General features: G+C 40.8%; 1 protein-coding gene across 1 annotated transcript in view; it reads right to left on the bottom strand.

The window, feature by feature from the left end:
• Kcnq3 (potassium voltage-gated channel subfamily Q member 3) overlaps nucleotides 1–25,070 on the bottom strand; it is a 308,651-nt gene that overhangs the window by 230,853 nt on the left and 52,728 nt on the right. The gene's annotated exons all lie outside the window — the stretch shown is intronic.

The following is a 25,070-nucleotide window of genomic DNA, read 5'->3' on the forward strand; positions in this document are numbered from 1 at the left end:
TGTGTGTGTGTGTGTGTGTGTGTGTGTGTGTGTGTGTGTGTGTGTACTACAGAGGGAGTGGAGCCACAGAAGTGACCCAAGCCCAGAAGATCATGAGATATTGGGCATTAAGGTATTTACTTACCCTGCTGGAGTTTAGTTTTGCTTTCTGCTAAGATTGTATCCTAGTTCTTCCCTCAGGAAGTAAGAAAGTATTTGTTTTTGGTTTTACAAAATCCCACAGTTGAAAGACTTTGAATTTTTTTTTCCTAGACAGGGTTTCTCTGTGTATCCTTGGCTGTCCTGGAACTCACTCTGTAGAACAGGCTGGCCTCGAACTCAGAAATCCGCCTGCCTCTGCCTCCCAAGTGCTGGGATTAAAGGCATGCGTCACCATCGCCCGGCAAGACTTTGAATTTTTAAAGTGATTTTGGATTTTTAAAAGGGACCAAATTTTAAACTGTTTGAGTTTGTAAATACTGTGTGACTTTTTAAGCCTGCAAAATGTGTGTGTGTGTGTGTGTGTGTGTGTGTGTGTGTGTGATGTTGATATTAATATGCAATCTTAGAAATGAACAAAAATGGAAAGTTTGTGGTGGTTTAACGGTGATGTGTTTGTTAAGCTGATGAGGGGTTAGTTGTTTTGGTTAGTCTTATGTCAACTTGACACAAGCTTAATTAGTGATCAATGGCCCATCCCACTATGGATGATGCCATCTCTAGGCCAATAGTTCTGGGTTCTGTAACAAAGCAGGCCGAGCAAGCCATAAGGAGCAAGCCAGTAAGCAGCATTCCTCCATAGCCTCTGCATCAGCTCCAGCCCTACATGAGTTCCTGTCCTGACTTCTTCTACTGGTGAACAGTGATATGGAAGTAAAAGCCAAATAAGCCCTAATTTGCTTTTTTGTCACGGTCTTTTATCTCAATAACAGTAACTCCTAACTAGGACAGGGGGGTTTGACTCACCAAACACTTTCAGAAACTGAGACATAGTTCAGTTGTTGCACTGCTTGTCTAGCATGCATGATGCCCGAGGTTCAATTCCCAGAAATGTAAAAAGAAAAACAAACAAATAAAAAATAACAACACAGGACTGAAGAGATGGCTCAGTAGGTTAAGAGCACTGACTGCTCTATCAGAGGTCCTGAGTTCAATTCCCAACAACCACATGGTAGCTCACAACCATCTGTAATGGGATCTGATGCCCTCTTCTGGTGTGTCTCATATACATACTGGTGCTACAGTGTACTCATATACATAAAATAAGGAAATAAATATTTAAAACAATAAGATCATACTGGGTGTGATGATACACTACTGTGATATGATCACTCAGAAGAAGCAGGTAAGAAGAACTTATAAAGTCATCCTTGGTACCCAATGAGTTCAGGTATAACCTGGGATACATGAGATAATTCTAAAGAAAAGAACAACAACAAAAGGCATTTTGGAACTTCTGCAGTAGCTCTTGGCTTTCTCAGATGTTCTATCACTGGCCTTCTCTCTGGATGGCCTGACAAAGAACCCTCAGAGCTTTGGGGACTTATTTAGTCCATCTCCCATGGGAATGACACATTTCATGGAAGATGAGAAATGGAGAATTGTCCTAGGCACAAGAACTGTATATAAGCATTAGTGACTAGAATCAATGGTAAGGTTTTCCTGATACCAGGCTAATGCACTCTGCATAGCACTGAACCCTTCAACCTAAACCACATTCACTTCTTCTTCCACCAGACAGCAGCTACAATTCCTCCTTACCCAAGTTTTATGTGGTATTTTCAATAACTGTACATTAGACATAGAGAAAAGTTCCACAAATCAATCATTGCCTGATAACAAATCATGGAAGTTACTTTTAAATCAACTTTCTGGTATACGTATATGTATAATATAATTTCAAAGATGAAATTAAATTTGCATACTAATAAGATGGATGTATTTGTTTGTCTAACACAATGCAACCCCAAACTATACTAATTTGGCAATTAAATGCTGAGGAATGCTGATGGGAAAATATTAAATTCTTTGTTTTCTGTAATTAAAGCATTGTGTTTCATAAGCAAAAAGAAAATTTGTGCACACAGTGAAATGCTGCTGGTCATAACACAGTAGTCTCAAATGTGTGTTTCAGGGAGTATTCAATGGTACTACACTGTGGGACAACGCATGCAGTGTAAAGTCTCCATGTTGTGTGTTCCAAGCCAAGGCTCAGGGCTGGAACATTTGCTCATTGAATAAAATGCTCATTCTGCAAGTGTATGGGTCTGAGTTCACATGTCCAGTGCTCATGTAAAAAACTAGGCCTAGCTTGTGCCTGTAATGGAAGTGCTGCAGAGCTGAAACAGGCACACCCAGTAGGCTCACTCTCTAGCTAGTCTAGATTCACTGAGAGATCCTGTCTCAAAACATAAAGTAGAGAACATTAAAGGAAAATATCAAAGTCAATCCTTGGTCTCCATACATGCATGATTGGACACACACACACACACACACACAGAGAGAGACAGAGAGAGAGAGAGAGAGAGAGAGAGAGAGAGAGAGAGAGAGAGAGACAGAGAGACAGAGAGACAGAGACAGAGACAGAGAGACAGAGAGACAGAAAGAGTGACCAGGCTTCAGAGATTTTGTGCAAGTCAGTGTGAGCAGTGAGTACTGCTGAAAAAAAAAACCCTCTTAGATTCTTTTACGAATTTCCTTTTAAATTAAATTTTGGACACTGATGTGGAATCTTTGATGAACCTCAACTTTGGTTACTCAAATTCAGTTGTGTGACCCACACAGGTCACAAGGTAGGTGAGTGAAGTAGTTTTCCAGTAGATTAGCCCAACTAGTGTCTACTCCAGGATGGCTACCGAGTCTGATAGAGATGGTCCAGAGCAATTCTTGGCACAGAGCACCTTCGCAATCTCAGTCTCTGATCAGGGGAGTCTACAATCGTCTTTGGACTTTAGAACCACCATCTGAGCAGCTCAGGATTTCCCCCATTTTACAGAGTGGATAACAGACAACAGGGTCTCTCTGGATTCTGTTTTCATAGAAACCAGCCTCCAAGCCATTTTCCCCACTGATTAGTGGGTTTTCTGCAACCTACAACATATCTCCACAGAAACCAAACTGACATGGAAGGAAACTTCCACTCACTCCGAACAAGTAAAATGAAAAAGAAATGTTGACTTCACAAGCCATATAAGTAGTGAAAATCAAAACCGGCCAAGGCAGCAACTCCTGTTACTGCCAAGAAGAGGCTCTTCATCTCTTCATTTTCAAGGCTGGTCTCTGACTTGAGAAAGTGCACACACTCCCGACCCTGGAGAATACAAAGGAGTGAGGGAGAACAGTGAGTGTTGACTGGGTTCTTACCTACTCCTCAGCATCTGTCATCTCCCAGAGAACCAAGGAAAGCCTATGGGATGGGAGTCTACTGGAAAAGATCCTCCAGATGTAACTGAGATAATAAATGCGCTGACCATGCTGTCAGGGTGAGCCAGCCCTGATCATGAGATCCAATTAAAAGCAGAGAGAGGTCACAGAAGTGGATGCCAAAGGACAGGGGATAACGGTGTGAAAGAGTTCAAAGCAGGGATCTTGTCAGAGAAGTCAGATGATATCTGAAAGAAAAGAAACTAGAAAAGAGTGGTGAAATTGCTTGTGTGTGTGTGTGTGTGTGTGTGTGTGTGTGTGCACATGCATTTGTAAAATTTATGGGATTCAAGGAAAGCATCAATGTTGGTGATGCCAATAATTTTTCCAATTGGGTTTCTCATTATTTCATTGTTATTAAACACCATAGTATAAGTCTGCTGGTTGTGTGGCAGACAGAACTATCATTTAACCCAATCACTAGTTCAGACTTTACCACTCAGACAAGGTCAGCTGGGCTCACTGGATCTCGTGGTCTCATGGCAATCACTTCCACCTAAACCTACCTAAACTCTCAATTTCAATGCACATAGGGGCTGGGAGCCCTGAACAACAGATTCTTCTCTCTGGACCTAAGTTGCTTCTTTTCCGATTTATTACTCTGAAGAAAATTATGACACACAAGATAGATATGGAAATCTCATAAAATCCCATAAAAGGCCATGCTGGTTATAAAGTTGATTTTTCTGAAATGCTCTGATCATGATCCTTAAGGGGCCAGTACATTCACTTTAAATTAGGAATAGGTTTTCAATAATCGGTGCTCAATACGGGCTTATGAGCTCAAAAATGTTAATGTCATTGAATAAAAAATTAAAGTAACAACAACAACAACAACAACAACAACAGTAATAATAGGTTAAAATAAGTTCCACTTACTCTGTCCACCTCTTTGCTTATCTATGTATATATCACTACAACAACCTAAAATGGTTTGTTATTTAAGAAAAAGCAGACCTGTTATGAAAATGAAAACGATCAATTCACCCATCAAACCTCCCTCACAGCCCTGTGAATGATCATGTTGCCCCAGTCACCAAGACAAGCTGGTGACAGACAGCATCAGATAGCATCAGAGGAGAATCTAGACAGAGATTGAAAAGACCATGACGTTTCTAGAGAACTTTTAATTTTAATGAAATTAAGCACAGCTTCCATTCTCTACTCTCTATGAGCCATTCTCAAGGAGCCAAGAGAAGGGAAGAATGGCTTTCAGACATCTCAAGCTCATTACTACTTGCTCAAATTTATTTCTATGTTTCACATAACACTGGTCCCTTCCCAAAACTTTGGGCTCTCTTGATTTTACTTTTTATCTTACATAATTTTTTGGTAAATGTTAGAATCAAACAGAATAGGATGAAACCAACTTGTAGCAGCTTTTATTTTGTAAATGGCATTTTGTAAAAATCATTTGTTCATTATCCATATTTCTAAATTTTCTGTGTACTTTCTGTGTCAAAAAAGGAATCAATTGTCAGAATCTTATTTGGGGGTGCCCCAAAAACTCAGCATTTCGGTAAAGGTTGCTTGCATAAGCCTTTCCCCTTATTAAAATGCTATTTTAACTTTTCTGGAAATGCATGAAGAATATAACTCATTACAGGCTAAGCAGTTAGATACAGAGAGACAGGCAGAGACAAGAGACTGCTGAATGTGCATGAGTGGGAGAGATGGAGGAGTGGAAGGAGATGGGCAGATTTGTAAGAAGAAAAAGAAGCAAGACGCACATGACATTGAGTGCCTGAACCACTACATGTGCAGTCTCAGCCCCCAAGTGATGCTGACATCTGCCCAGAGGGAAGGGAAGTGGAACTTTAGAGTGCAAGGCTCCAGACAGTGCTTCAAGGAAGATCAGCTTAGACATCCACCAATTCAACATGAAAATGTCTCAGGTTCATATAATGGAAGATGCTCACAGAGCTGTGGAAAAACATGCCAGCAACACAAGGAAGATGTATATCCAAAGTCATCATTCACTTAGAGAATCCTTGGACCGCAGGAGAATCACACTAGGTTGCTTCGTAGGTTTGTGGTGGAACAGTTGGAATAAGAACTCTGGTGAGTTACAAGAAGATACCTCGTCTCTGAGAACCCATGGAGTAGATGGACCTCACTTTATGGAGCATTTCTTCTAAGTACACTTGATGGTGTCTGCAGCTCTCCCAGGAAGCAGAGAAATTAGAAAGCTCCTCTGTAGGAGGAAGCTTCCCTCATGGTCTACTTCCTTCAAACCCTACCCATGCTGACCTTAGCAGATGCTTAATATCTGAGCTCCAGGGAGATGAGTTAAAAGAGAAAAGTATGTGGGAGCAGAGGAAATCCATGTCCCAAACCTAAAGTTTTTTATACCTTCTTACATTACTAAAACTAAAACACAAGGATCAGGCTCCTCCTGAATTGCCAGGAGAACTTTATTGACAACCTCATCAGAGCGATCACCAGATCTCACTGTCACACTTGTGATGTGTCCTTTCTTTGGTTAGATACTCATCATCAGGGTCATTCTATTCTCCTTTTAAGGCTCACTGTTACCAGCTCTCTTCTCAACAGAGAAGCCAGAAACATCTCAAAGCCATAATAGCTTTTGTCATTTCACAAGGCTCCAGGAACTCAGATCTCCTAGAATCCAGGTCAAGACTTATGTAGCTCTGAGACCTGGGTAACCTGACAGATCCTTATGTCTGTAATGTCACAGCAGACTTCATGGTGTTATCATTTCATCCCTGCTACCATTGTAGAGCAATCCAATGTCTCCGGAACACATGAACACATCTCTTATATGGATCTCAAAGGGATGACGGAAAAGAACTAGACAATCAGATCCCTTCTCTTCATTCCACACATTTTGGCTTCCCTATGGTCTGCATGTTCCACAGTGGATCCTGGATAAAGAACTTCTCTAACCATAGGCTCTATATCTTGTGAGTGGGGAACATTAATGGAGAACTAAAAAAAAAAAGATACTGATAGTGTTACAAGTGACTCAGTAAGTGTCGTCTTTCATTGCTGCCAACATTAAGCTTAACATTAAGACCAGACCCCTTCACAGCATGCCTGACTCTATATTTAACTTACCCTAGTCTTTCTTCTGTGGACAATTACCCTACACTAGCGTGTCCATGGAATAATGCATAATATGTCGGAAATTACACATGGACATATTAGTTACAAGAAAAGCCTGGGGACATAATGATCTCTGACTAGAGTAGTCTATTTTGCTTGAGATTTGTAGAACTGAAAAATGTCTTGTACCTAGGAGGTTAAGATAGATAAGTCTCACTTGACCACTACAAAATCTGACTTCACTGCAAGAAGACATGTGTTAGTCTGTGGTCAGCTAACCTGTATATACAAATGTCTCTGAAAGCAATGTTCTGAAAATGGACTCTTCCATACTCTCAAGAGCTAGCTAGTTGCTTAATAAACTTCTTTCCCCATGGACTGGCTTCTACCACGGAAAGCAGAGCACAGACCAAGCCTCTCTGAAGAAACACAATGTACCTCAACCTAACACCCACTACCTCTCACCTGAAACCCTCCGGAAATTTCACTTACACTCTAGCTTCTATTTTTATCTATCATCTACAACACTCTTTTCACCAGGACTCAGTGTGAGCAACTCCTGGAATCCAATAGCAGGCGAGTTAGTTGGCCTAATGGCTTCCCATTATTCTCACAATATGACCCTTTGCTTTGCACAATCAGTATTTCCTTTGACTACATCCCATATCCCACGAATGCTCTACTACCTAGCTCCAGACCTTCTGCTCTTCCATAAGATCTTCCCAGCTACATCCTTCTTGCCTCAAGATCATTCTTTGCACCTAGTATTCTCTCTACCCAGTGACATGACTGACTCTGAGTCATAAGATTTGGTCCAAATGTCATCATCTCAGAATGTCTTTTCTGATGGTCCTATCAAAATTATCTATCCCCAGGACTATGATTTTACTCTATTCCCCTTTGTGTTAATTATATTGGGCATGTTGGTTTCCATGATAACTTTTCCAGTCCTGGAATTCAAATTTCTCATATAATAGGTGGTTAGCAAATATTTTCTAAAAAACAAATGAAAAAAATACTTCAATTACTGAAATCATACTCAAGTAGAAATCTGAGTTCAGTTACATTTGTTTGTTTTAATACCAGATTCTACTTAATGTGGAACATTCTAATTCTCCTAAGACAACATAGAATGTTCAACCATATCCCAATACCTCCTGCTTCTCCCAGGAATACTAGAAATAAAAATGAAACTACTTCTGGGAGACCTGAGCTCAATGTATTTGGACTTAGATCCACTAATCATTCATCCCTTCATTCATTTATCATGTTGGCACATAGTTTACAGCTCATGTGATATGCCAAGCTGCACCAGGAAGCTCTCAAATGGACTTTGAAAAACTAGGAGGAGGAGGATAGAGATAAGGTTGAAGTCTACAGTAGACCAGTAGACCATCCCTGCAAAAGAGAACCAAATCTACATTCCCACCTTGTACTGTGCACAAAAGTTATACATATGAACACCGGGTCATAAGCTTGGAGTACAAGCTGGGGGAATCCCTTAGCCAGAAGCATAGAGAGGTTTAATTTCATAAGCAAGAAATATGAATTCTAGCAGTAGTAATATTGGATCAAAGTGAGTGCTAATAACCGCAATCAATACACCTCCAAAGCAAGCCACATTGAGTGTTCACTTGACATAGCACCCTCGTCCAAGAGTTCAATCTGAGACAAAGCAAAATGTTTACAATTTATGTCTCCTAATGTTACTACCTTGGGGCTGGGAAGGGCAGTAGCCAGTCAGGAGCAGATAATAAAGTAGCTGAGGGAATTCAAATTCTAAAACCAGCAGCACACTGCATGCACTGAAAAAGAAACCCAGTTTGCTCACACTCAGCTAGAACCAAAGAAACCCTATTTGTGTCTGTTTTCTGCTTTTGGACCTATGGCTGAGAGTGAACTTGTGTGTGTAAGATGAGAAACAGACACAGTTCAAAATGCCTACACCCTGGGATTAATCTGTCTAAAACTGTCTGTTGCCCGAGGGTATAAGCATGAGTGTAGGTGGAACAAGAAGAAGGTCATATCAGTGAGTCAAGGATGGAATTATAGGTTGGCATTAACATTTGTTCCTCACTGGCCCATGTGCTTTGACACTTGAGTTCTCAGCTGGTGTCACTGTTTTGAAGAGGTTGGGGAACTACTAAAAGCATTTCAAGAAGTGGGTCATTGTTGGGGGATCTGGTCTTGAGAACTAAAGCTCAGGATATTTTTTTAAGGGACAACTGTTTTACACTGACTGCTAAGTTGTAACAAGCCATGCCACCAGCTCCTACTGCCATGTTCTGCCTGCCATGATGGGATGATACTCCCTGAAACCTGTGGACCCAACTATATCCTTCCTCCTATAAGCTGCTTCAATCAGATCACAACATTATAAAACAACAGGTGGGATGGCCCATTCATTTTGGTTATTTTTTGCCCTATGAACTACTGAATGCTAACTCATTTCATGCCTTAATGAGACTAGACAGCTCAAGAATCAGCCCTTATTGCTAGGCCACTCTTTAAACTTCTTTTGAGTCTTATGGTAAATAACTTGTTTACTTCCAACCAGCAATTATACCAACTGTGTTCTCTCATTCTCTTTCTTACAAACTACAAACCATAGCTAAATGAAATCTGCCAGCACATTCTAATTCAGAGAATCAATAAAGTCTGTCACTACAGGGTAAAATCTCTCATATGTCTCCCAGAAGAGCTCAGAGTGACCTAATAGCTTATTAACAATGTTCTCTTTGGTCACATGAATGCTTTGTATGCAGCTTCATTTCTTATAGGTGGAACAAAGTGGATGGAGGTTTAGGTAGTATAATACTATAGTATAATAATATATTATATAATATTATATACAACTAATATATAAAATATATATTATAATATAACAATAATACTTTAGTATAGTAATAGAATGAAAATATTCCATATATAGCTATAATAGTAGACATATGACATTATTCATTTTCCTAATTTCATACAACTAATGTTAAAACACAGGGTAAACCATCTTCAGCACAAGGCAATATATCATTGCTAGCTCATCAGTTAAAAATAATGTGCTGGGCTGGTGAGATGGCTCAGTGGGTAAGAGCACTGACTATTCTTCCAAAGGTCCTGAGTTCAAATCCAAGCAACCACATGGTGGCTCACAACCACCCGTAATGAGATCTGATGCCCTCTTCTGGTGAAGACAGCTACAGTGTACATACACATAATAATAAATAAATCTTAAAAAAAAAATGTGCCATCCTAAGACAAGATACTAATAAAAGGGAAAATTTTGTGTGGAAGGAGAAGCGATATATGAGAACTCCTCTGTATTCTGTTTAATGTTTGATATTTTTCTTTAAACCTAAAACTACACTGTAAAATAAAACATAATAATTAAAAATTTTTCTCAATAAAAAGAAAAAAAGGAATCTAAATGAAGATATATCTCAAAGTCATTCATGGCCTTAGAGAGTCCAGAGGCTGTCGAGCAGCTCTTAAGCCTCGCTGTTCCAGTGGTTGCTCTGAGCCAACGCCTGCCCCATGCAGCTTAACAGGCTCTAAAGAGCAGCCAAGGTAACACATGTTCTGAAAGTCTGTGGCACTCCATAGACAGAAGGGACCCAAGTCTTCAGAAGATAATGGATTCTGCCATCTAAGAAAGCTTCCTTGATTGCCCAAGCTCCTCTCTCCCTTTTCCATAGCTAATACCTGGAATAATTGTCTGATTACCCAGCTTAGGTGGGCACAGTCATTAGTGACTAAAACAACATTTAATATTTCCTGGGCAGGTAATTATAGAGGGGATTATCCTCAGAAACTGGTTGCATTTTATTAACTTTACTGTAAGACCATAAAAGCAGAGGTATAGCTTCTTTGTCAAATAAACAATCTCATTATCATATGGGGGCTTTATAGCCCTCATAGAGAGCCCTCTCACAGCCACTTGAGTGGACTCTATATTTATCTCCTGTACCCTGCAACCACAGAGGCCATACCCATGAAAGACTTTCTCCCTCCTCCTCCTCTCCCTCCTCCTCCTCCTCCTCTCCCTCTTCCTCCTCCTCCTCTTTCTCCTTCTCTCTCTTTCATATATGTTTATGTATATTTATATATATATACAAGAGATAGAGATAGATAGATGATAGATAGGTAGATTGATAGATAGATAGATAGATAGATAGATAGATAGATAGATAGATAGATAGATAGGTAGATAGATAGATAGATAGATAGATAGATAGATAGATAGATAGATAGATAGATAGACAGACAAACACTGACTTGTTTTTTCTTGGGTAGTCACCATAGCTCCATTCAGGAGGATGAGACAAGGCAGGAGCTGAATATTCAGCAAATATTCTATGTAAGTCCCAGGAACGAATTGTGAAACAAGCACTGAGCAATGGAAACTGTACAAATGCTTGGACCTAGAACAATGAACCTTAAAATGAAATGTGAATCTTTGAAGAAATAAGTTTTAAAAGTAAAAAATATAAGATAAAAAATAAAAAAAATTCCTAGAATCAAATGAAAATGAAAGCATAGTTCCAAAGGAAAGTTTATAGATTTCTTACACTTGACAAATCAGAGAGGTATCAAGTAAATAACCAATGATGCATCTCAGGTGAAAACAAGAACAAATGAAACATAATGTAGGAGATGGCAAGAAAAAAAATTATGGATAAATCATCAAAGTGGAAACTAATAGCAAATTAATATTTAATTTTTAGGGAAAGTGATAACAGACTCTAATGATTCATAGAGGGGCTACTTTGAAAGCATACATTATATGAAACTAGAAAGTTTAAAGTATGAGGATAGATATTTAGGATTCAGTTAGGAATTATGCTGGTTTAGTAAAGAATGTTCTTTTCTAAGATCCATAACCTCACTAGTCCTGAGTTTTTGGCTAGATTTCTAGCACAGGGCATGATTTGCCTCCTGTTGAGTAGAATTTAAGTCCAAATACAGAGCTGTTGGTTATTGCTAAGATAAGAGTGCCATGGTTGTGGCATTAGGATTCTCATAACATGCCAGCTGCCATCGTGATTCTTGGATGTCGCAACTACGTAGGACTATTGGTTGCCTGGAAGCTTCAATAGGACCGTCTGATACTATAAAAGCTAGTCTTTAGAGAAATCAGATTCTCAGCACTTTGTGTACAAAGTACACATTGTCTTCAGCAATAGAGATTCACCTTCAACCTCTGGAAGGCAACCGAGGGCAACAGTATTAGCCGACACTGTTTTGGGAGTTTCCTGAACTTCCATGAAAAAGCTCTGAAAAGACTTCTCATGCGTAGTACCAAGGTTTTTGTTAAAGGTCTTTGGCTCTTGGGAGAAGTGTTTTCATCCCAAGTAGGATAAATTCATTTAAACTATGTATGTATGTTATACATATATAGACTTATATATAGACTTATTTGTAATAATAATTTAGGTAAAGAAATAATAATGTGATTCCTTATATCTTTTTCAGACTTAGTGTTGTTCCACTCTCCTGCCCCTCTCCTTCTGTCTTGTGCTCCCTCTCCTAACCCAATACCCTGCTGCAGTTTTATCCATTTCCCCCTTTCAAATCATTTGTATCTTTCTCTTCCCCTCTCTAGTGGTCCTCTGTCATATTTACTTTTTAATATTTTCTGGTTTCTACATTACCCACACCTGAAGATTATAGCTAGGAATACAAATGAGTAAATGTGATACTTGCCTTTATGGATCTTGGTAACCTCATTTAATATAATATTTTTTCTTCCCTCCATTTAACTACAAATATCACAATTTCATTTACCTTTGCAGCTAAATAGCATTCCACGGTGTTATTCATCTGTCAACTGAAGGACATTTAGGTTGTTTCCACTTCCTGACTATTGAGAAGTGACTGAAAATGCACAAGGCTGGGCAAGTATCTATGGAGTGGAGAATCAAGGCCTTTGAGCATATGCTGACGGGTGGAAATACTAGGTCATTGGGTCCATTTATTTTCTGCTTTTTGAAAGTTCTTCAGGCTGATTTCCAGAGTAGCTGTTCCAGTTTGTAATCCCACCAATAGTGAATGAGGGTTCCCTTTTGCCCACGCCCTCCCCAGCATTTGCTGTCAGTTTTGCTAATCTTATTGACATTCTGACTGGCATAAGATGAGATCCCAGTTGTTTTCAATTGCATTTCTCTAAGTACTAAGAGTAATGAACATTATTTGAGATATTTTGTAGATACTTTTAATTCTTCTTTGGAGAACCCTCTGTGCAGACCCCAACCCAACCCATTTTTCAATTGGTCATTATTTCGCCTTGTTTTTGTTTGACTCTTTGCTGTTGAGTTCTTTAACTATAACAGTAGCTCTTTCCCCTCATTAAAGATAGTTTTTCTTTGCAACAGAAGGAGATCACTATAGGAAAATGAAAACAAAAACAAAAACAAAACAAAAAAACAATGAGTCAAAATGTGGAGAGCAAGAGATCTTCATGCAGCCAGCTCCAACACAACTGCTGCATCTAAGGCTTGGGGAATATCAAAGAAGTTGGGGCAGAAAGATTTTAATTACCAAAGGACAAGGAAAGCTGCTGTGAGGTTTTGCCTCTAAGAACCAATAGGAAAGCTTCACCTGTGATACCACGACAGCACAGCTACCAAACCAAACTTGACAAAGTACAACACCAGTAGGCAGTTAGCATGTTAACTCATGAGAAGAGGGAAATCTCATGGGTTCCCACGCATAGACAAAGAGCTACTGAGAGTGCTGAGAGATGGATAAATGCAGTAATCTTCCCCAGCGATGATCTCTCAAGTTGGTTATCCAAATCCAAGTGCTCAATCCTGATTCATAGCCAAACAAAACTGGACTGAGCAGGCTGTGTTTGTGTGTGTGTGTGTGTGTGTGTGTGTGTGTGTGTGTGTGTGTAAAATAATAACAGTTAAAGAAAAAGGACCATGGTTTCAAGAAGAGTAAGGGAGGGTACATAGGATAGGCTGGAAGTAGGAAAAAGAGGGTAGAAGAGCTGTGATTGCATTTTAACTTTTCACATATTGAAAGTACTAGAAAGTTTAGAAGAAACAGATAAATTTCTAGCTACATATGGCCAACTAAAATTAATTCAATAATCTATTAATAATTTAACCAAATCTATAACAAACGGTAAGACTGAAGGAGTAATAGTCTCCTGACAATGAACATTCAGGGACCATACAGATTCAAGGATAAATTCTACTGCAAATTTAAAAAATAGAACTGAATCCAGTATCCCATGAATTTAATCATAAAATTGAAAGGCAAGGCATACTATAAAACTCATTATAAAAATCCAGCATTACTCTGGTATAAAAACCCAATGAGGACCTCAACAAAAATAACATACACCTCCATAGATACACACACACACACACACAACACACACACACACACACACACACACAGGGAGAGAAAGACTTCTTTTATAAATATAGAGAAATTCTTCTTAACATACTTAAAAACTGAATTCAAGAAAACATTAAGGAGATCATATACCATGACTATGTTGGTCTTATTACAGAGACACAGGTTGCTTTAACATGCATAAATCAGTAAATGTAATATGGAACATAGATAATGACAGTAATTATATACAATTAGTGTGAAAAAGACCTCTGCCAAAATTCATCATCACTTCATGGTAATAATAATAAAGAAACTAGGAATAAAAGGAGCATACCTCAACATAATAAAGGTCATATACAATAAACCCATTGATAATTTTATACCTCAATAAGGAAAAACTGAAAACATTTCTTCAGTCAGAAGTAAGGCAAGGGTTTCCACTCTCTGATCTTAATCTTCACAGTCAGTACCTGTCCTGCCTCTCCAGATGTGGGAATAGGGACACCTAATTGATCCACCATGAACACAGTAAGCAACTAAAGAGAGCTTGAATGCATGTCTGTAGGAGGGCAACCTGTTTCCTGCCTCATAGGATTTGGGGAAAACAAGACAGAGTTCTGGAAGAAACAAGAACATTACACAGAATGGATGCATCCTCCAGTAATTTTTCATTTGTCAGAAATGTGTCTCAGATCTGACCTTAGGCAAGACTTCAGAATGTGGTCAGATGAAAGGGATTAACTTCTGCCAGAACACATCAGAAAAGTTGTGAGAACAGAACAGGACCCCACAAGCCTCCTGTCTTCATGCCCAGGGAACTTTTCAGCTCCACAGAATTTCCAGCTCTACAGAGAACAGCTTTGAGATCAAGTCCTCTCGCTCCACACTAAGCTCCCTGCTGCCCAGTAACCTGAATGACACAGCTTGCTTCCAGGAGAACTTTTAAGAGTGTTGGGATGAGACAATGGCTAACCCTCATTTCACCTAACATCCAGTGAACTTGAAGCATGGTTGGCTGATGAGTCTTCTACTCCATCCTATAACTCAAACATAGCATCTACTTGGTGTTAGTGGCTGTGCTGTTAGGCAACCACATGGGTTTCAAAGGGAAATGGGTGGGGTGACTCCGGGAGTGGAGCTTGCAGCTTATGGTGGAGTCTGGCGAAATTAAACATGTCTGACTATGTCAATACATGAGAGACTAATGGGACACTCAATACCCTCTTCATTCTGTCAGTGTTTGTTCATTCAGGGAACACTGTATATTTACATATTGAGTGCTGAAGTCCCTCACCATTTACAAGTAGAGGACATCCCAACATAGAGAGCTAAACTCTGGAAGGGTGACATAGCAGGTGGGGAAGTGAGAAGCCATATGGCCCAACAGAGTTAGTTACTCAAGAAACATTTCTCACAAGCCATTGAGAAAGAAAAGCCAACATAAGCTCACACTCAGCTACAGAAAACACACAAGTCCCAGGAGGGAGACCATGTATGGGGGGCTTCACATCTCTGTACAAATAGTCATCATTTGTGAATTGGGAATAATAAGGTCACATTTTCCAACTGTACATGACTCTAGTAAGAGTTAGAACTTCTAATGGAGGAAAGAGTGCTATTTCAAAACATTTAGCCCCAGATACTGCCTGGATAGATACATACTAATCAGAACAGATGTTGTCCTGATTAAGGGATGGGGGTTAGAATGATAAAATGGAAATTTTATGAGATATTCACTTATGCAGTATAAAGAAAGGTTAGACATAATTTTCTTCCCCTTCCTTGTTAAAAATGACTTTAACACTAGGCTGAACACTTAGTAGGCTGAAACAGGAAAATCAAGACTACATATCCAGTTTTAGGCTAGCATAGATTACACACACAATGAGACCATCTCTCATAACACTACTTATTGTATGCACATATCTGCTAGTTTTCTCATGGCTCTGGCAATAGGTGATGTAAAAGCAAATTAAGCAATCCAAGAAGGTTTTACTGTGGCTCAGGGTTTGCAGAAATGAAGGAAAAGCATGAAGGGAAGAAGAAGGAGTGGCTTGCCATATCAAATCTTGCAGTGAGAAAGTGGAGAAAGGAGTGCTGCCTGTGGTCAATACTCTGTTCTTTTTGCCTTTTTGTAATCTGTGAGATGGTGCTGCCACATTCAAATCAGGTCCTCTCTCTCAGTTGAACTCTTTAAACTCCCTTCCTGACATCCCAATGGTGTGTCTAGATGAGCCTAAATGCAGTCAAGTTGGCTGTAAAGATTAACCATGACAGTGTATTCATGGTATGCAATATGCTGTTGCATGCCCCCTCCTAAAAGAATTGCTATAGTACTGTAGTGATTTTACACCCTGGAGCAAAAACATCTATACTCTACTGATTTAGGAAAAAAAAGAAAACAGGAAAATGATCCACCATGATTAGTGACAGTCCATGCCATCCATGAAACTTTTCAAGGTATTTCTTTAGGGAGCTGAGCCTAACCTCTGTGCTCTTGAAAGTTGGGAATATTTGCTCCAAGCTTTTCAAATCAAGCTCATTGTGTTTTCTCCTCACACTGAAAAGCAGAAGTTTAGGGCCAGCTTAAACTGGATTTACCCATCTTAAACTGGATTCAGAACAAACCAATGTGTACAATATTTGTTTCACCTAAAAACTGGGCTGAGTTTCAGATAGGCTTCAGTTCCATTCCAATACCAAGATGTCAGGTTCTTGCTAGTGTCTGGATATTCCTGTCTGTTTCTCTCTTCTCTGGCCCTATGTGGGGCTATTCCTTTCCCTAGAACACTGTGATCTCAGGTCTGTATCTTATCATCCTCCAATAAAACAAGAACACCATGAGGAAGGTGCTGGTGAGCTGTCTGACTCCCATTCTAGCAGCTAGGCCAGCAGTTCACAGTCCCACTGCTTTTACTACCTAGAAAGAACAGTCCAGAGAGCCCAATCCAGAAATCTGTATAACCAAAATTCAGCTGTGAATGTACATCCTGAGAAGTTCTATGGAACACAGAAGGTGGGATGTCACTGATCAGTTCTACCTCCAACATACCCTGCAGGATGGAAGGAGGGGTCAATGCACACAGGATGATGGTAGACTGCCAAAAATCACTGGATGGGTGGCTTAAGTAGTAATAATGGAATTATTAACTCATCTAACCACCAATCTGCTTATACTAAAAGGTATAAGACATCTTATAGGCTATAAACATATTTACAAATGTTTGGAAAAGTATTATTAATAAATTATAAGTATTATTAAAGTATGGATATATCATTGTTTTGTTGTAATTGTCATTTATTAAACTCAGAGATGTATAAATTTTTTTCCAAAATTTTCCCTAGAAAGCCCTGTCACATCACTTTATGAAGATACTTTTAAGAAGCTAACAATTCCTTGAGTATTTGGCAAAATAAACCTTGTACAGTGAGTTTAGGCCTTTGGTCCTGACCCACTATCTCGGTTCATTCCTGTGCCTCAATTCCAGGAGCCTCCATGGAACTTAAAACAATAGATATTTGACTTTGTTCCCTGTGACGCGCACCGGAAGACATAGTAATGAAATTGTACAGTCCCTGCCATAGGATCCCCGTACTTAGCATGGATGCCCTGCATAATGCCCTACCTTAGAGTGAGCAGGTTTGAGAATTTGATAGGCCAGCCTTCTACAAATAGTATGCTCTGCATGGTTGAAAGAACTTTATAGCTCCAATTAGGGTCAAATTGATTTTGAATTAATCACCAAGTATGCTATGACGGGTGGGTCTTCCCTAATCTCAAAAATAGATCAAAGCAATAAAGGAACAAGTAACCATATCATAGAGATGATATAAGTTACAGCAAACGTCCCTTAGTGTCCACCTGCTGAAAAATGAACACTAATTGCCAGGCAGAAAGAGAGCAGGGTCTCAATCCTGGGAAACGATTTTTGCTACAACCATGATCTAGGAAGAGGATCCAAAGACTCAAATGAGGATCCGCCTTACAGAAGCCCTTTTTCTGACTCCTGAGACTCTACTAAGCAATGATGCAGGGACTTCTGACTTGCAGAATCTAATGAGAATTTGAAATTCCTCTATTATGGTGATTTGTTCCACAGCTGTAAATAAAACTCCGTTGAACTCATAGACATCCAGGAGTGAGGACACAGGCAAGTCATTACTGTGTGATATTTTCTCCAAGGTACAATGATTCCAAGCTCTAGCACCTACAAAGTTTGTGCCCAATTTGCCTCCAGAAAAATTTACCTCTTACCTTTAATCCAACTCATCAACTTAAAAATAAAATAAAATAAAACAAAAACTTTGTGTTAAATTCCGGTATTTTGCCTTATTCTAAGCTAGGCTACAGGGATACATGGACATGACTTCGGTCCAAAATGTCTTTTTCAACTTTGTGCACCAAGGCTCTACATCTAGCACCAATTCTCCTTTGTTCCTAGATTTCTAGTCAAAAGAAACAACTCTATTCTGGACATTTCCATGAGTTTTCTGGCTCTCTAGGTAGCACTTTTGTTCCCTCTGTAAATTCAAATTACATGACTGCAAACAAAACAAACAAACAAACAAACAAACCATGTACCCCACCGAGGAAAGGAAGGATATGGTGCTTCACTTTCTAACTTCACAACCTAGTGCTTGAGAGGTGGAAGAGGCTCAGCAAGTACCAGGTGGCTTGTCAACAGCTTATCCAGCTCACCCTGTATCACTCCGTAGTCTAGCCCTGGATTCTACCAATGATGTAGAGGTCTGGCTATAATGAAATAGTGCAGAGATGTCTCATACGTGATGCTTGCACGACTGGATATGTAGCCTTCTTAGAATCTCAGGCTAGCTTGATATCCTAATCAACCAGATCACTTGGAATAATTATCCCTAGCCAGGATTCCAGGTGCCCTTTGCTCAGGCACAAGGTCAATTTCCAAATGTTAGGATTAAACAGAGAGTGGGGAGCGAGAAGGGGGTCAAGGGAGAGAATACAAGGAAAGACAACTAAAACTAATGGCAATTTGAGGAGTGGCATGAAACATAATACAGAGAAATATTTTAAAATATACATATATTTTAATATATTAAATATTAATACAGTGGATATATATATATTTATATATATATCTTTGGAGAAAATATACATATAAGAAAAAATAAAAATAGAATCACCAGATAAATGGAGCTACAAAGCCCCAAGTAGACATCTCTCACCACCAAAGGAGACATCAGTGCCAGGAACTGGTTATCTAATTGAGTTGTTGGCCAAAGCAGCCTCTTGGAAATACCCAACCAATCCAGGGTACTTCCAAAGCTATAGGTTGTTCTCCATAAACTGCTGGTAAGGCCCTATTGCTGAAAATACCACCTACAGAACTCATTGAGCACGGAGAAGTTGAGCCGGGACCTAACTACAGCCTTCACGCTTATTGACTAGTGTTCATGGTACTGGAAGGCACAGAGAAGAAAGGGGCAAAGGTAAGGACCAGTCAACCTATAAACCCTTCGATCTACAATGGTGACCTGCCTGTAAGATATACTCATATAATAGTGGCGCAATAGTTGTAGGAGTAACCAATCGCTAACTGATCAGATTTAAGGCCCACTTCATGAAATGAAACCCATATCTGATACACTGCTTAGATGGCCAAGACCCGGATTAGGTAAGCCATGGATGTAAGGGGAAAGCAATACCATTGTTCTGTTAAAGGAATATAGCAATAAAGTGACTCCTAATAACACTGTGGTACACTCACAGATCAGTGTCTTAATTACGAACCATCAGAGACATTTTCCCTGCAGTAGATACGAACAAATACAGAGACCCACAACTGGACACTGTGACAAGAGTAAGAGACCTTGTTTTAAATAAGATCAGTTTTAAATTAGATATTCTCACTCAGGTCTCAGAGAGCTTTGAGGAAAAGGAGGCAGAAAGATTTCTTAAGAGCCAGTGAGGATGAAAGATACCAAGGAAACAAGGCCCTCTACAACAACAGGACCAATGCACAAATCACAGAGACTGTGGCAGCACATACAGATTTAATGGTTCGCCAGTACTGAGAGGGGAGGTAGACACAGCCTGCATACCTAATCCAGAAGCTATCTTCCATTGACAGCTGCTCTCAAAGGAAAAATTCGTTTTCTCAAACAGGGTCTCACTGGGCATATAGACCACAGCGTAGGGCAGGTCCTATGCCTAGCAGTAGTTGCTAACACAGTGGGGGCTGTCTGTGCCTCTTTCTCCTGCTCCTGGGACCCTTTTCCTCATACTGGCTGCATAGTCCAGCTTCATGGTTTGTGCCTAGTCTTATTGTAACTTGCTATGCCATGTTTGGTTGATAGCCCTGGGATGTCAACCTGCTCCTTTCTGAGGTGGAGGGGATCTGGGGGAGAGGGGAGGTAGAGGTGGAGGAGTATGAGTGACGGAGAAGAGGAGGAGAAAATAACTGCGGCCCAGATGTGACATGTGGGAGAAAATAAAAAATAAAACCACCTCTAGAAACTGCAGAAACAAACAGACAAACAAACAACCATGAGGTTGTTTTTTTGTCTCATAACACTTTGTCTGGGTTTCTTTACTCTTCCTCCTCCTCCTCTTTTTTTTTAAAACTTCATTTACTTTTAAGTTCTTTTGTTTATGTTATGATTTCTAGTTTTGTGTTTTTATGAGATTTCTGTGTTTGTCTCTGTATTTTTTGTGCTTTTTCTTTGGCTCTTTTTCTTCTCTGATTATTTGTTTTGTCCTTTTCTAGTTTGTTTTTGTTGTTTGTTGTTTAATTGTCTGTTTTCTAATGAGAGAGAGAAACAAAGACTATGGATTTGGGAGCTGGGTGGAAAGGCAAGGATGATCTGGGAGGAGATGGGGGAGGGGAACCACAATCAGAATATATTGTATTAAAAAAATCTGTTTTCAATAAAAAAAGAGAAAAAATTAAAAATACGAAAATAAATTTTTTGTCAGCCAATTCATATTTTTACAGTGAAGACACAAATAACTTTTTACTTTTAGTGAGGCTGTGTCATCACAAAGCCACGACTAATTTGAAAATGAGATAAGTTAAAATAACTATAAAATATGATGTTGAAACTAAAGGCTTTTCTAAACGAGAGAATTTAAATGATTCCAAAAAGGCAAAAGACCAAAAGTTTGCAACAAGATAATATGTGAAGTCCTGGAAAACCTGCTGAGGCCAGATAAGCAGATTTGAACTTGTCCACCTGAGAGAGGCCTGTCTGGGGTTCAGCTGGGAGAGGCAGAGACACAGATTCCATGGGCAAATGCCCTGCAGGAAAACGACCTGCCTCTGTGTCTGGGACAAGGAACTACACAGTAACTGTTACCAGCGGCAGGTGCTGCCATGGTTCTCTGCTCCTGCAGGTATCTAAGGGAGCTGGGAACAGGGAACCCTTTCCCTCCTCTACAGCTCTGCAGTCCTGTTACCAGTGGCAGGTGCCGCCTTGGTTCTCTGCTCCTGCAGGTATCTAAGGGAGCTGGGAACAGGGAACCCTTTTCCTCCGCTACAGCTCTGCAGTCCTGTTTTGCCAACAAAGATTTGGGAAGCACTCAGTTCCCCAAATGTCAAGGTCATGTCATTAACTCAGAAGAGGTATTTTTAGAGACGGCTCAGCTAATTTATAGACAGTGTGACAGATGGCAAAAATGGGACTCCTTTGCCTCGGTGTCAGCCAGGCCTTCCTATAACAGCTACCACCACATTTCAAGCAGGGGCATGGACTATCACATCTCTGGCTACACTGTACATGAAAAAACAAAACAAAACAAAACAAACAATAACAACAACAACAACAACAAAAACCAGATGTTCTATGTCAGTAGTTTCTGAACCTATAGGGCATGGGTGAGCTTAGGAAATCCTATTTCTAAAAAACTGAAAATTGTGCTATGCTTAGGCAGCAGAGATCGCTTCCAGGAGCAGGGGCTAGACCAGGGCCTTCCCAGAGCAAGTCACCAAGTAAGCACTAGCTAGCTGTGAGACATAACCCCATAAACTGACCAGCTACTGTAAATGCAAAGGCTTGGGCTGCGGAGGTGGCAATGGCAAGGGATATGGTGAAGGGAAACTGCATGGTCTCATGTGAGTTTTGTATGTATCCTCTAGGGGAGGGAGGGAGGCACCACCTCCCCCTAACGTCCTATCTCCTCAGACCTTGTAAAAAATAGCTACAGAGGCAACCCAGAAGGTACATTCACCAGACTCTGGAGAAGATTGAGGAAGGAACTAGCTAAGACCTGAGCACTTGTAAAAGCATTGTGTTCCCACAGCTCAGCGGTCTAGCAGACTTGGCTCCCAGGTAGGTACTTGGAAATCCCAATCCAGGAGGTAGGAATGACTTACCACCAATGCCAGCTGGCCCACGGCCAGCTGGACAGGCTCGTTCCTAGGAGAAGTTGGGGTGACCCTGGATGTAGCGGTCGAAAGGACAACCCTGGACAAACTCTGTCAGAAGTGGAAGGCCAGACATTGGACAAGCTTAATGCAACCAGCTCTCAGGAATTCATGCAAGGCCACTAGGGGAATCAGAAGTTCTGAAAATATGCCACAGCCAGAGCCACAAACCACCATGGCCATCAGGATTATCGTCATCATGATAATATGCAAAAAGCCTCACCCCGCCCTACCTCCCTGTCTCTCCATCTTCCCACTCTTGAGAGCTGGCAGGCAAGGGTTTGGGTAAGTGGCTTCCAACACTGAGCATTTCTGGAATGCAACACAACTGGAGAACTATGGATTCTCTAAGAATACAGATAAACTGGCACTGACAAACTGTTACCAGGCATGGAAACCCCAGCTTCCAGGGATAGTGGGTAGAGATGGCAATATGGAGATGCTAACACAGCTAGCGGCTGCTCCTGCTCCAGGCATTCGCCCTCTTTAGCAAACAGGTTATTGGCTTTGGGGCACCAGTTGAGAACCAGCTGGCCTTTGTAGGAAATAGGCCACTGGAATTTGGACCTCAGCTTCACTTCAGCCTTATACCTCACTGACTGTGTCTCCCATGGTGCTCCAGGCCTGCAGAGAGAAGGAAGCACAATGCTGCCTACCACTCAGCAGGTGCAGAGCCTACAGTCCCTAGCTGACTGCAGAAATGCACTTGGAACTATAAAGTGCTGTGTCTCCAACCTGAAAGAGCTTCGGGGTCCCTAAGAATGGTGCTTAGAAATACAAGCCCCATGGCTTCTCCCTCGTGAAATTCTGTAAAATGACTAGAGGCTCAGGAACTTTCGCGTTAGCCTTCCTAACAAAACTAAACAAAACCATCTCCAATCAGGCTGCAGCAAGGATCTCCGGGGTCCAGAAATCTTCCAGGCAGATAATAAAAATCCTTTTCCAAAACATCGCTGGCCAGCTGACCTGTTTGTGCACACTTGGGCATTCCACACTCAAGTTTGAAATGCTTAATGGGAACAAAGAAACAAAGGCAAATAACAGAAAGAGAGATGGGGGAGGGAGGAAGGGAGGGAAAAAGGGAGGAGAGGAGAGGGGGAGGGATAGAGGTAGCTCAGAGAGCTCAAAGAAACAGGTGGGAGAGATGCCACTGCAAGGTTCAGCTGCTGGAGCAAGGTCACCATGATTACTGTCACTGTAGCAGCAGGGATAGGAAAGTCAGTCACTTTACAGCCCAGCAGCACACCCTGGGGTACAAGATACATTAACGGATGAACTCTGTGACGGTTGCTAAACAATCTAGAATGGACTGGAGAAAAGCATCTCAGTGAGGAATTGTCAGAGAAGGCTGGCTTACGGGGACACCAATGAGGAATTTTAATTGGGTTAATTGAGGTGGGATATCTCACTCTGAGTGTGCATGTGGCACTAATGCATGGATTGGGCCCCGGGATAAATGAAAAAGGAGACAGACAGTAAGCAAAGTACTAGCTTTTGTGCTTGTTCCTGGCTCTTGATTACAGACGTAGTATGATCAGCTGCTTCAAGTTCCTGCTGCCTTGCTGTGCCTACAATGATGAAGTGCAACCGAGAACTGTGATCTCAAGAGCCCCTTCTCCCTCTCGTTACCTGTAGTAGGCATCCTCGTATCACAGTAGAGTGGAAAGAATCTTAGGGCTCTGTGTGACTCCAGTCAGACTGAGAACTAAGCTCTTTTGACCTCATCCTGAAAAGCAAAATGATCCTGAACTGAGCTGAAAATAAGCCCTGACTTCTCCTCCCTGGGCCCTCACAGTGTAGCTAATATTACATGTTTAAGAATCATGTGCTGCGAAGACAAAAGATGAGAGGATGGGTCAATGAATGTGGCACGCTGGTGAATGAAAATACCAACTTATGCCACAGTTTCCATTCTTCAAGCCATTCTACAGGAAGCAGCCTGTATGCTTTTGCCACAGTATCATGGATGCCACTACATTCCACTCTGACGTCATTCAGGGACTTACCCTGGCTCAAACAGACAGTAGCGTTTTGGGAAAATTGATGCGAAGGCCTCTGGGACTCAGGTCCTGCCTGTATTTCAGAGACCACTTCCTGCATACTGCAAACACTCTAAGAACATCATGTGCAATGATTGAAGTGTAAGGTGCTCTGTGGGAGTTAATTTTGACAGTTCACTCGATTAAGCTGCAAAATTGTCCCCGTCTGAATACGTACCCTACATGGGACTCTAACATGCATGCCCACCCAACAATGTTTATAACATTAGTGAAGCACATCTATAGGTGTCTTTGAGGAATTTTCCAGAGAAGATTAATTGGGGGAAGACACTCTGCCTTGAATGTGGGTGACGCCAACCTATCAAACAGAGGTTTGGGATCCCAGAGTCGTTATAAAGGAAAGGGGCAAGACAGCATTCATGTCCCCTCCTTCCTGGTCTACAAAGAGATAAGCAAGCAGTCCCCACACACCTACTGCCACAGTCTTGAAATGCTTCAGCCACCATACCATCTTGTCATATATCATATATCATGATGGACTATACCTAGAAACCACGGACCAAAATAAATCCTTCCTCTACTCCTGCTATTACCAAGCTGCTTCTGGACAGTGTTTTGTTACAACCACAAGAAAAGTAATTAAATGTTACCCTGCTCCCAACCCACACAGGCTCTTGCGTTTGGGTTTGTCTGTCCCTGGCTGGTGGTGCTGTTGTGGCAGGTAGTAGAACCTTTGGGAAGTAGGTCTTAGCTAAAAGAAGTAGGTTGCTTATAGTCCAACCCCATTTCCTATCCAATATCTGTTTCCCTGTCTTCTCCAATGTGAGCAAGGGGCTCCCAAGTCCTGTCATCCCAGTTA

This window comes from Mastomys coucha, unplaced genomic scaffold (assembly GCF_008632895.1).
Source record: "Mastomys coucha isolate ucsf_1 unplaced genomic scaffold, UCSF_Mcou_1 pScaffold7, whole genome shotgun sequence".
Taxonomy (NCBI): Eukaryota; Metazoa; Chordata; class Mammalia; order Rodentia; family Muridae; genus Mastomys; species Mastomys coucha.